We start from the raw sequence: 13,468 nt of genomic DNA, 5'->3' as shown, positions 1-13,468 counted from the left end.
TAGTGCACATTAGTGAAGGAGAAAAATCACTTATTTACAAAATTTTATAACAAAAACTAAGAAAAAACATTTTTTTTTCAACATTTTCAGTGGTTTTTGGTTTGTTTAAGAAAAAAAAAAAAACCCAGAGGTGATTAAATACCACCAAAATAAAGCTCTATTTGTCACAAAAAAATGATAAAAATTTCATATGGGTACGGTGTTGTATGACTGCGCAATTGTCATTCAAAGTGCAACAGCGCTGAAAGCTGGAAATTGGCCTGGGCAGGAAGGGGGTAGAAGTGCCCGGGGGGCAAGAAGGGGGTAGAAGTGCCCGGGGGGCAGGAAGGGGGTAGAAGTGCCCAGGAGGTGAGGGGTTAATAACACAACATTACCACCTTGAGGTTTCTTGAATTTCGATTCTATACTTGTATACATGGAGAGGCTGCAGCAGACACTTAAATTGCCACATAAAGTGCTGGGAGGATTACATGAAGGAAAAATGAAGGCTTTGTTACAGCAGAGTCCCCCCCCCCCCCTAACCTTTATAGGTAAGAAAGCTGTCATTTTACAGGCGGTTGCCGTGGTCCGGCTCCTGTGTCCAGCTATGGCATGAAATGTCAGTTGAGAGCTCCCATAGGCACACTGGTGACAGTTATCAGCACAGGTATGATTTGAATGTTACTGGCTGAACGGGCTCATTTGCATATCTTTGCAAAGGATTCTGGGAAATGGGTTTTGCCACCTCAGGATTGATGAAATCTGAATTATTTGTGTTTTTAGATGGTTTATAGAGCCAGAAATATTTGGAAGTGAACATACAAGCCAAAAGAAAGATTTTAATGTTAAATTTAAATTTGACTCTCCATAGGTTGATATTTTGGTAGTTCGGACGGTTTAAAAAGACTCGAAGCTTACTGAGCAGATGGAGAGGTTGGGAAAGCTCAATGGACACCAAGTGTAGGATCTCTCTGGGGCCGAATCAGTGACACTGATGTGAAGATTCCTCTGAGGGGAAGTTCATTGATACTGATGTGAGGATCTCTCTGATAGAAGTTCAGTGATTACTGACAGGAGTGATACATAAGGATCACTCAGGGGGAGTTCAGTGATACAGACAATGAGGATCTCTCTGGGGAAGTTCAATGATACTGACAAAGAGGATGTCACAGAGAAGTTCAGTGACACTGAGGGCAATACAGACTTCTCTGAGCCCCATTCCAGAACACTTGGAAGTTGAGCGTTGTTCCCCGCCTCTCTTTTTTAGGTGTTCCTGCATTGCAGACCCCCCCCTGTTATCTCACATATAGATTCTTATTATTATAGCCACCCTAACTCCTCCCACAGTTCTTACACTACATAGACAGTAATATACCGAAACATGCGGATTGTTCCCGATTGGTGCGCTGTTACTTTGTGGAACGTTTCGCCAAATGGTTCACGAAATATCGCCGTTTTTGTGGTGAAATTGGTCCCATAGGAATGAATGGCGCAACTAGAGTGGGAGCTGACAAAGCTAGAGTGTGGAAGGAAAAATCAGGACATGATTTCTAAACTGCCATCACTCCCTCATTTTCAAGCCCACCTACACAAATCTTATATCAAAACGTTCAGCTATCCCTGCTGTCACTAAAAATGTTCACGGCTAAGCCATACTCCTGATAGTTTTCACAATATGACCATTTGTTTGCAACTCACGCCGCCCATTGACTTTCATTGAAACTTCACTCGCAGCCACCTGAAATTTGAAGGGCCATTTCTAAACTGCGACTGTGCCTTCATTTTTAATATTTCAGAGACATACTATACATCAACATGTAGGTCTGGGTCTTGTGAGTCTCACAATATAAAGCTTTTGCTGTAGGATTTATACTTTTAAAACTACAACCGTTTGAAGATGGCAACCGCCAGTGAAGTGAGCAAGTTGGAGTAGTTTGTTTATAAAAGCCCCTCTCAGCTTGCTCTGACTGAGTGAGTTGCCATAGCAACCGAAGGGGAGTCACCAGGAAGCAGAGTGACCAAAGCTACAGTGTGAGCTGCAAAATAAAAGTTCAAATGTATTTCTTCAAGCTTGCCATGTGCACTGTTTACATTTCATCAATCACTTGGTTAGTGTTGGAGGCAAGAACACTTCACACAATTTCCCCAGAAATTGTAGATTTTCTAGTTAGTATATTATTATTTTTTATGATTATTTATTAAATTATAATTTATGATTTCGTGTTTCAAATTTTATCATCCCCGGGATGTTTACTAGACTCTTGTTCGGACAGATTTCAGTGAGTTATTCCTAAAAATTACAGCCTACAATAAAAAAAAATACATATTTCATGCAAAACAATGTACCGCTTTGAGCACAGAAATACTGACATAATCAGACCGCTAGGGAGGTTAATGGGCAGTGGGGGAGCAGTCCTTAAAGCGGGACTTCCCCTTTTGGGTGGAGCTCCTCTTTAAGCTGTTTCTGTTTGGAGGGAGCAGTTATTGATCTTCTTACTCATTCAGTTAGTTTTAGCCCAACACGATTTATTACAGGAGATAAAAAAATGAAACCAGAGAAGATCCCTACGCATTCCATTGTGGTAAAAAGTAATGTCAGCAGCACATGAAGTTACATCGTCTATTCACCATCACTTCTCCAGTTCCCATTTAGAAGATCTTCCAATTAATTGGATTTTATTTAGGAGCCTTGATAAAGCATGCCTGTCGTTTCCCACATGCTTTGTTGCTATGTACCCCTTTGAAGCGAGTAACACTACCCCATTCTTTGTGACACATTTAGCTCCACCCTAATTAAGATTTAATCCCTGGTGTGGGACGACATCACTAGAGAAATCAGCCACAACTGGTCCGGGGTCAAACGTCGATCTTTCCAGCCCTGCCAATATTCCACACCATGAAAGCGTAATAGGAATGCCGAATGATGTTACAGTAATCAGCATATCATACAGATGGCCCATCACTAAAGGGAAACGTTAACCCTTCTGCTCTGCAATCCCCCCGACCCAAACTCTGGAATCTCCAGAAAGTTCCCCTTCCTACCTTTTATTTTATGGTTTGTAATTAAGTGTTCCTGCATGGCGACCACTTCCTGTTATCTCACATATATATTCTTATTATTATAGCCAAATTTACCGCCCTAACTCCTCCCACAGTTTTTACACTACATAGACAGTAATATACGGAAACGTGCGGATTGTTCCCGATTGGTGCGCTATTACTTTGTGGAACGTTTCGCCGAATGGTTCACGAAATATCGACGTTTTTGTGGTGAAATTGGTCCCATAGGAATGAATGGCAGAATGTTCAAAACTAGGGTGGGAGCTGACAAAAGCTAGAGTGTGAGCTGAAAAATCAGGATGTGATTTCTAAACTGCCATCACTCCCTCATTTTCAAGCCCACCTACACAAATCTTATATCAAAACGTTCAGCTATCTCTGCTGCCACTAAAAATGTCCTGAGCTAAGTCATAGTCCTGATAGTTTTCACAATATGCCCATTTGTTTGCAACTCACGCTGCCCATTGACATTCATTGAAACTCCACTCTAGCCACCTCAAATTTAAAGGGCAAATTCTAAACTGCAACTGTGCCTTCATTTTTAATATTTCAGAGACATACTATGCATCAAAATGTAGGTCTGGGTCTTGTGATTCTCACAATATAAACCTCTTCACTGTAGAATTTATACGTTTTAAACTACAACCGTTTGAAGATGGCAACCGCCAGTGAAGTGAGCAAGTTGGAGCAGTTTGTTTTTAACCGCTCTTCTCTGCCCTTGCTGTAGAGTGAGCTGCCATAGGAACCCAGGTGTGTGAGCTTAGTCCAACCTGTTCACAGTTACTCAAGCCACTCCACCAACTTACTCCGCCCACTCCAGTTGTAGACTACTGGTGGAGGCAAGAACACTTCACACAATTTCCCCAGAAATTGCAGCTTTTCTAGTTATTATTATTATACAGGATTTATATATTATTATTATTATTACACCAACACCACTATCATTCCTGCCCCGCAAGCCAAAATCCTTGGCGTCATTCTTGACTCGAACCTCTCCTTCCTCCCTCATGTCAAATCACTTGCAAACACCTGCAGGCTCCATCTCCGCAATATTGCCAAGATACGTGCCTTCCTCAACCCAGACACCACCAAACTTCTAGTACACTCCCTCATCATCTCACGCCTTGACTACTGCAACTCTCTTCTCATTGGCCTACCCAAGTGCAGGCTCTCCCCGCTCCAGACCATCCTGAACTCAGCGGCCAGACTCATCCACCTCACCACCCGCTCCACCTTTGCCACCCCCCTCTGCCTCTCCCTCCACTGGCTCCCGATTGCCCAACGCATCAAATTTAAACTTCTAATCCTGACCTACAAAGCCGTTCATAACACTGCCCCTGACTACCTCACCAACCTGATCCCCAAGTACCACCCTACCCGTACCCTTCGCTCCTCACAGGACCTCCTTCTATCCTGCTCCCTGGTCTCCTCCTCCCATGCACGACTGCAGGACTTCTCCAGGTCCTCCCCTATCCTCTGGAACTCACTGCCCCAATCCATCCGACTGTCACCTTCCCTCATTCAGGCTCTCTCTCAAAACCAATCTCTTCAGGGAAGCCTACCCCACCCTCACCTAACGGCCATCCTCCCTCATTCCTCCCACCACTTCATCCCCCTCAGCCACTTCATCCCCCTCAGCCACTTCATTCCCCTCAGCCACTTCCTATTGTTTCACTGCCCCCTCCCTCCTAGATTGTAAGCTTGAAAGAGTAGGGCCCTCTTACCCCTCGTACGCTGTCTGTTTTTGTTGTACTGTGCCATGTATTGTCCCCCCTATTGTACAGCGCTGAGCAAACCCTTTGGCGCTATATAAACTCGATGTAATAATAATAATAATAATTATACAGGATTTATATATTAATATTATTATACAGGATTTATATTATTATTATTATTGTTATACAGGATTTATATATTATTATTATACGGGATTTATATTATTATTATTATTATACAGGATTTATATATTATTATTATTATACAGGATTTATATATAATTATTATTATTATTATACAGGATTTATATTATTATTATTATACAGGATTTATATATTATTATTATTATACAGGCTTTATATATTATTATTATTATTATACAGGATTTATATATTATTATTATTATACAGGATTTATATATTATTATTATACAGGATTTATGGTGCCAACAGTTTGCTCAGCGCTTTACAATATAACGGGAGACAATACAGTAACAATACAGTTCAATACAAGAGGGATTTGAGAGCCCTGATCCTTGGAGCTTACAATCTAGTTGATGTTGAGTCAAAAACTTTGTTTTTCTATTAATAACGTGAAGATTATAATTCCTCTTGAGTTTATACAGCCATCTAGAGAATACATTTTACTAGTCTTTCTCAACCTTTTTAGCATTGAGGAACCCTTGACATAACTTTCCAGTCTCAGGAAACCCCTGCTAAAAATGATTATATCTACAACCAGAGGTGGACTGACAAGTCATGGGGCCCCCGGGCAATAGGGGATCATGGGGCCCCTGTGTCCACGCCCACACTCAAACCACACCCAAAAAAGCCTATGAAAGATACCAGGGGCATCTCATGGGTCTCCCTACTGACCCCGGACCCGAGTGCTTGAATGGTCAGTCCACCTCTGTCTACAACTCATGGTTTCCATAGTAGTTTGGTCACTTGGAAGGGTGCTCCTTACGTTTGGTCACTTGGAAGGGTGCTCCTTACGTTTGGTCATTTGAAAGAATCCCCCCTTACAGATAGATAAAAAGAACAAATGTGTTAGTGGGAACTTATTTAAGAAGCAGAAATTGCTCATTGGCTCATGTAACCTCTGGAGGAACCCTAGTGCTCTGGGGAACCTTGGTTTTATGTATTTTATGTACTTTATATAGCGCCGTCAGTTTACGGAGCACTTTACATATATACCCGAGAGAGCCTTCCATTACCACCTTCCCAAATACACTGTCAACCCCCCCCCCCCCGACCCTACAAGAGAGAAAACACCTTCACAGCTCCAGACATCCTCGGGAACAAGAGTCAGGCTCTGCATACACCATCAAGCAGCCCCTCTGAGATCTCACCTGGTTCCCATGCTGCGTGTCCCTTCTTCCATTCCTTCTTTTAGGGGGCGGCATTGCCCCCCTGAAAAATGCCGCTCAACCCTGAAAGATACTGCTGCCCCCCCCTGAAAAATGCCACTCAACCCTGAAAGATGCTGTTGCCCAGGGGCGGACTGACAACTAATGGGGCGCCCGGGCAATAGGGGATCATGGGGCCCCTGTGTCCTTGCCCAAACTCAAAAAAGCCCATGAAAAAGGTACCAGGGGCATCTCATTGGCCCCCTACTGACCCCAGGCCCTCAGGCAGTTCCCAAGTTTCCAAATGGTCAGTCCGCCCCTGCTGCCCCCCCTGAAAAATGCCGCCCTAGGCAAATGCCTTGTGGTGGATACGCCCCTGACAGCAGTCCAATAATGGCAAAGATGAGGACACGCCCAAAGCACGTGAAGCCGCTCCCACAACGCCAACATGTAGGGGAGACACTGGGATAAATTCTATGAAGCCTGGGGGGGCGTAAGGCAGATTCTATGGAACAGCTTGAATTGTATCATTCGATCCCTCGCCAATAACAATAAAACTTTCCTTAAATAAAAATGAAACAAAAAGATACTGAAAGTTCTTTGAGGGCTTTTTAATAATCTCTCCCTTGTGTTTGTATTGTAGTTTTGATGCTGGTCTGGGCTCTGAACACCAGAAGACACTACAAGTGGGGATATAGAGCCATCATTGGGTGAGTACAGCTCCACGGGAGCATGTTGGACCAACATACATGGATAATGGGTTTTTTTTAATACTTTAAAATCCAAGAGTTTGGACTGTTGGAGGACAAATTGTGAACTGATTAGTGTTTGTTGTTTGTGTTTTGCCTATACCATGTCTTCAAAAGGTTAAAGTTTATCTAAAGCCATTTTTTAATAGAGTAAGGAATGGTACAAACCGCCGTCAAGGTTGTTGTTTTCTATATTTTTTATTTTTTTGTGCCTGTGACTCACTAGGGGGATTTTTTAACTTCTTTTCTAAAGGTGCAGCAGAAAGAGAGAAAAAAATTCTCCAAAATAAGGAAAATAATCACTTAGATAGCTGACACTGAAGCAAGTGTCCTAATTGGAAGATTTTCCCTCTATTCCTATTTCAGTGACAGCTGAAAATTTTTTGATCTGCCTTTCATTTCAGCCCTGATAATAATGGTCACAGGACAAACAGAGGGGTTGAACCTCCCCAGCAAGAATACAGACAGCAATAAAATCCTTTCTCTGCTAATAGTTGTCCTGTGGATTTCAAATGGGTATTTTTTTTTTGTGGTTTCCAATTTATTTCCAATTTATTTGAGATTATAATTCATTCCAAATGCATTTTATTATCTATATTATTATTTTTGAATCATTATTATTCAATTTTAAACAGCATCTATTTTCAATATTAATATTATTATTATTATACAGGATTTATATATTATTATTATTATTATTATACTACAGGATTTATATATTATTATTATTATTATTATACAGGATTTATATATTATTATTATTATAATACAGGATTTATATATTATTATTATTATTATTATTATACAGGATTTATATATTATTATTATTATTATACAGGATTTATATATTATTATTATTATTATTATTATTATACAGGATTTATATATTATTATTATTATTATTATTATACAGGATTTATATATTATTATTATTATTATACAGGATTTATATTATTATTATTATTATTATTATACAGGATTTATATATTATTATTATTAGTATACAGGATTTATATGGCGCCAACAGTTTGCTCAGCGCTTTACAATATAACGGGAGACAATACAGCAACAATACAGTTCAATACAAGAGGGATTTGAGGGCCCTGATCCTTGGAGCTTACAATCTAGTTTAAATCCTGTATAATAATAAATAATATATAAATCCAGTATAATAATAATATATAAATCCTGTATAATAATAACAATATATAAATCCTGTATAATAATAATAATAATAATATAAATCCTGTATAATAATAATATATAAATCCTGTATAATAATAACAATATATAAATCCTGTATAATAATAATAATTTTCAATATTAATATTATTGTTTTTTAATATTATTTTTATTATTAATTATTCCTTTATGTCCTATTGAATTTTACATTTATTTTAATTTTTTTTGTATATAAATTGACATTGGCTGAAAATCCCTTTCAGTTTTTAATGATTTGAATGCATTCAAATTTTTAATTTGTGTTAATTTTTACAGTTTTTTTTTAAATTTAATTCATACAGCAATAAAATCCTTTCTCTGCTAATAGTTGTCCTGTGGATTTCAAATGGGTATTTTTTTTTTGTGCTTTCCAAATTATTTACAATTTATTTACAATTTATTTGTGATTATAATTCATTCCAAATGCATTTTATTATCTATATTATTATTTTTGAATCATTATTATTCAATTTTAAACAGGATCTATTTTCAATATTAATATTATTTTTTATATTATCTTATTATGTCTTATTGAATTTTACATTTATTTTATTTTTTTTGTATATAAATTGACATTGGCTGAAAATCCCTTTCTGTTTTTAATGATTTGAATGCATTTAAATTTTTAATTTGTGTTAATTTTTACATTTTTTTAAAAATTTCATTCATACGTTAACGTACCCCCAGTTTCAGATGAATCAGTATAAAAAATAGTTTTTATATGAATTTTGTAATCTCGAAATAGGGCCCAACCTTCAAATCCTTAAAATATTCTGTGCTGTCTTTTTGTGAGCAAATTTCAATATTAGAAGCTTTTGGACAATGCAACCTTTAATTGGGTGTTCCCATTGGACTTTATAAACAGCTATAAAAACCTGACGTAGGTTCTAACCCTTCCCTATACTATCTATTTTTCTGGCTTTGGATTAACTTTAACTAAATTGTGAAAATGAACATTGCCTTGTCTGCTCAGTTCAGAGACTAGGTGGGAGAGTCTCCAATATGGGTAATGCCATGGCAGAGGAAGTCTGCATGGAAAGACCTCATTGGTGGCAGTTAGAGGAAGTCTGTGTTGAAAGATCTTATTGGTGGCAGTTAGAGGAAGTATGCATTGAAAGACCTCATTGGTGGCAGTTATAGGACGTTTACATTGAAAGACCTCATTGGTGGCAGTTAGAGGAAGTCTGCGTTGGAAGACCTCATTGGTGGCAGTTAGAGGAAGTCTGCATTGAAAGGCCTCATTGTTGGGAGTTAGAGGAAGCCTGCATTGAAAGACCTCATTGGTGGCAGTTAAAGGATGTTTACATTGGAAGACCTCATTGGTGGCAGTTAGAGGAAGTCTACACTGAAAGACCTCATTGGTGGCAGTTAGAGGAAATCTGCGTTGAAAGACCTCATTGGTGGCAGTTAGAGGAAGTATGCATTGAAAGACCTCATTGGTGGCAGTTAGAGGACGTTTACATTGAAAGACCACATTGGTGGTAGTTAGAGGAAGTCTGAATTGAAAGACCTCATTGTTGGGAGTTAGAGCAAGCCTGCTTTGAAAGACCTCATTGGTGGCAGTTAGAGGATGTTTACACTGGAAGACCTCATTGGTGGCAGTTAGAGGAAGTCTGCATTGAAAGACCTCATTGTTGGGAGTTAGAGCAAGCCTGCATTGAAAGACCTCATTGGTGGCAGTTAGAAGAAGCCTGCATTGAAAGACCTCATTGGTGGCAGTTAGAGGAAGCCTGCATTGAAAGACCTCATTGGTGGCAGTTAGAGGATGTTTACATTGAAAGACCTCATTGGTGGCAGTTAGAGGAAGTCTGAATTGAAAGACCTTATTGGTGGCAGTTTGAAGAAGCCTGCATTGAAAGACCTCATAGGTGGCAGTTAGAGGATGTTTGCATTGAAAGACCTCATTGGTGGCAGTTAGAGGAAGCCTGCATTGAAAGACCTCATTGGTGGCAGTTTGAAGAAGTCTGCATTGAAAAACCTCAGTGGTGGGAGTTAGAAGCCTTCTCCATTGAAAGACCTCATTGGTAGCAGTTAGAGGAATTCTTCATTGAAAGACCTCATTGGTGGCAATTAGAGGAAGTCTATATTGAGAGACCTCATTGGTGGGAGTTAGAGGAAGTCTGCATTGAAAGATCTTATCAGTGGCAGCTAGACATTGATAGCTCACTGTAACTCTCCAGTTCTCCTCACATTCCTCACCATATTTGAAATATGTTTTGGGGGTTTCAAATGGTTGCAAATTTACAAAAGATGTCATGAGAGAGATATTGGAGCTGTAATTTTTTTCTCTGTCTGAAAATGCTAGTTTCCTGGCAGATAATTTGTTTACTTTTCCAGGAAAGGTGACGTATTTGTACTGGCAGTGGGCCAGGCAACTAGCATTTTTTGTATCACTAATAATTTGTTTGATCCATGATATGATCATCTTTATAATGTGAACTGCATGTGTGTTCTTGGAAAAAAAAGTGGGCTTTGTTCCAAGAAACGTGTTGGGTGAAAATCTGCATATGAACGATTCTCTGTGATGTATACAATGATGCTATAAATCGATCTTTTTATTGTGATCTTTGGTCATTTGTAAATCTGGTTTATGTGGAAAAAGAACATATTTTCATATGATATTAAGATATTTTATGTGTGTGTCGACATTAAAGATGAACTGCAGGAATTCAGCGGCTTAGTATAATCTGCTGGATTACTATAAGTGAAAACGGATCTTCACGGATCTTCACCCAACCCCCCCACTTTCCGGGTGGTCTGGTTGGCACATTTACCAGACTCAGCCACCCAGAGGATCCATCATTGTCTCGTGAGGACCTCTTGTATTCTGCCACCTCTCAGTCCCGCGCCATGTTGATTGGGACATCATCAAGAGGCCCGCTGGCTCTTCCTGGTTCAGCCGGTGTGCTTCCTGATGATATGGCGCTGACACCCCTCCCCCTCCTCCTTTCTGAATAAAGCACTATGCCTCCTGGGATATCAGATGTGCATATCCCAGGAGGCAAAGGGAGGACGGTGCATGTCATTCACCTAGGTGAATGACACGCAAGGAGTGGCGAGGCTGCACTTTTTTTTCAAAAAATGTAAACAAACAAACAAAAAAAAAGAGCCCTATTCTGGTACCAGAGTGATTGATAGGAGGGAAGACTTTCCTGCGGGTGAAGATCTGCTTTAAACTGTTACTAAAGCCAGGAGCTTGCATTCAATATATAGTCATAGATATAGTGAATGCAGGGTCCGGGGAGACCGGATATAGTGAATGCAGGGTCCGGGGAGAGCGGATATAGTGAATGCAGGGTCCGGGGAGACCAGATATAGTGAATGCGGGGTCCGGGGAGACCAGATATAGTGAATGCAGGGTCCGGGGAGAGCGGATATAGTGAATGCAGGGTCCGGGGAGAGCAGATATAGTGAATGCCTGGTCCGGGGAGACCAGATATAGTGAATGCAGGGTTCGGGGAGACCAGATATAGTGAATGCAGGGTCCGGGGAGAGCGGATACAGTGAATGCAGGGTCCGGGGAGACCAGATATAGTGGATGCAGGGTGTGGGGAGAGCGGATATAGTGAATGCAGGGTCCGGGGAGACCGGATATAGTGAATGCAGGGTCCAGGGAGACCAGATATAGTGAATGCAGGGTCCTGGGAGAGCGGATATAGTGAATGCAGGGTCCGGGGAGAGCAGATATAGTGAATGCAGGGTCTGGGGAGACCAGATATAGTGAATGCAGGGTCTGGGGAGAGCGGATATAGTGAATGCAGGGTCTGGGGTGACCAGATATAGTGAATGCTGGATCCAGGGAGAGCAGATATAGTGAATGCGGGGTCCGGGGAGAGCAGATATAGTGAATGCAGGGTTTCCGGGGAGAGCAGATATAGTGAATGCAGGGTCCGGGGAGAGCAGATATAGTGAATGCAGGGTCCGGGGAGACCAGATATAGTGAATGCAGGGTCCGGGGAGACCAGATATAGTGAATGCAGGGTCCGGGGAGAGCGAATATAGTGAATGCAGGGTTCGGGGAGACCAGATATAGTGAATGCAGGGTCTGGGGAGAGCAGATATAGTGAATGCGGGGTCCGGGGAGAGCAGATATAGTGAATGCAGGGTCCGGGGTTTAGTAACACTTTCATTAAAACAGTAAATTAAAGAGACATGTCCAGAAGGTGTCAGGCACCTCCTTGGACTTGACACCTAGTGATCCAGCACATGAAGTGGCTGAATTCCTGAAGCTCAGATTTAATGATCTGCATGTCACAAGTGTCCTTGGCTCTTTGGAATCTCGGTGTTCGCTGCTTGTTGGTCGAGTAGATTTGGAAGGACTGTGAACTTTTTTCTTTTCTTATTCGCAGTGTATTTTTGTTCATATTTATTGTAAATTGTTATCAGTTTAAGGTTTTCTGTTCTCTATAGACCGCCCTGAGCAGTTCTGTATAAGATGTTTCATTGATGGCAATGTTCATATTTTTGCTGTATATGAAGAGTGCACATCCTGGTATATAGCAATGCTGGAGGTAAAGGGAATCAGGATGAATCCTGGATATCAGTGTACATGGAGCCTCCTATATATTACATAGGCTGTTGTTGTGTTATAATATACAGGTCAGTGCTGGGGGGTAATATACTGAATGGTGATGTGTTATAATATACAGGTCAGTGCTGGGGGGTAATATACTGACTGGTGATGTGTTATAATATACAGGTCGGTGCTGGGGGGTAATATACTGAATGTGTTATAATATACAGGTCGGTGCTGGGGGGTAATATACTGAATGATGTGTTATAATATACAGGTCAGTGCTGGGGGGTAATATACTGAATGATGATGTGTTATAATATACAGGTCGGTGCTGGGGGGTAATATACTGAATGATGATGTGTTATAATATACAGGTCGTTGCTGGGGGTAATATACTGAATGGTGATGTGTTATAATATACAGGTCGGTGCTGGGGGGTAATATACTGAATGGTGATGTGTTATAATATACAGGTCAGTGCTGGGGGGTAATATACTGAATGGTGATGTTATACTATACAGATCATCTCTCTGCTTCCTCCTCCTGTCAGCATGTTCACAGTGTTAGACTGACATCACTGTGCAAGGTATTAGAGCCTTGATTGGCTCAGAGCGCTTCCCGTCCCTCCCACAGCCTGAAAGCTGCAGTGCAGTGGGAAGCCGATAGGAGGACAGATTCAGGTACTTATATTAGTCCAGGTTCATACCTATGAGTTTTCCGCAGCATTTTGCAGAAACGCAATGCAGTCCATGTAACATGATTTCCTATGGGACACGTTCCCATCTCTGCGTTTTCCCCGCAGTGCACTTTTTGGAAAGGGTCAGCGACTTTTTTTAACTCCTCGCCTACAGGGCACTTCTACCCCCTTCCTGCCTACAG

General features: G+C 40.7%; 1 long non-coding RNA gene across 1 annotated transcript in view; it reads left to right on the top strand.

Annotated features, from left to right (window-relative positions):
• LOC149468041 (uncharacterized) overlaps positions 1 to 13,468 on the top strand; it is a 1,444,035-nt gene that overhangs the window by 886,124 nt on the left and 544,443 nt on the right. Inside the window, exon 4 of the long non-coding RNA XR_016311800.1 lies at positions 6,747 to 6,813. This is a non-coding gene — a long non-coding RNA (uncharacterized LOC149468041). The remainder of the gene's footprint in view (positions 1 to 6,746; positions 6,814 to 13,468) is intronic.

This window comes from Staurois parvus, unplaced genomic scaffold, assembly GCF_062004578.1.
Source record: "Staurois parvus isolate SC_StPar_1 unplaced genomic scaffold, SC_StPar_1.0 ptg000095l, whole genome shotgun sequence".
NCBI lineage: Eukaryota > Metazoa > Chordata > Amphibia > Anura > Ranidae > Staurois > Staurois parvus.
The sequence above is the reverse complement of the archived record's forward strand: the minus strand, read 5'-3'. Positions and strand labels throughout refer to the sequence as shown.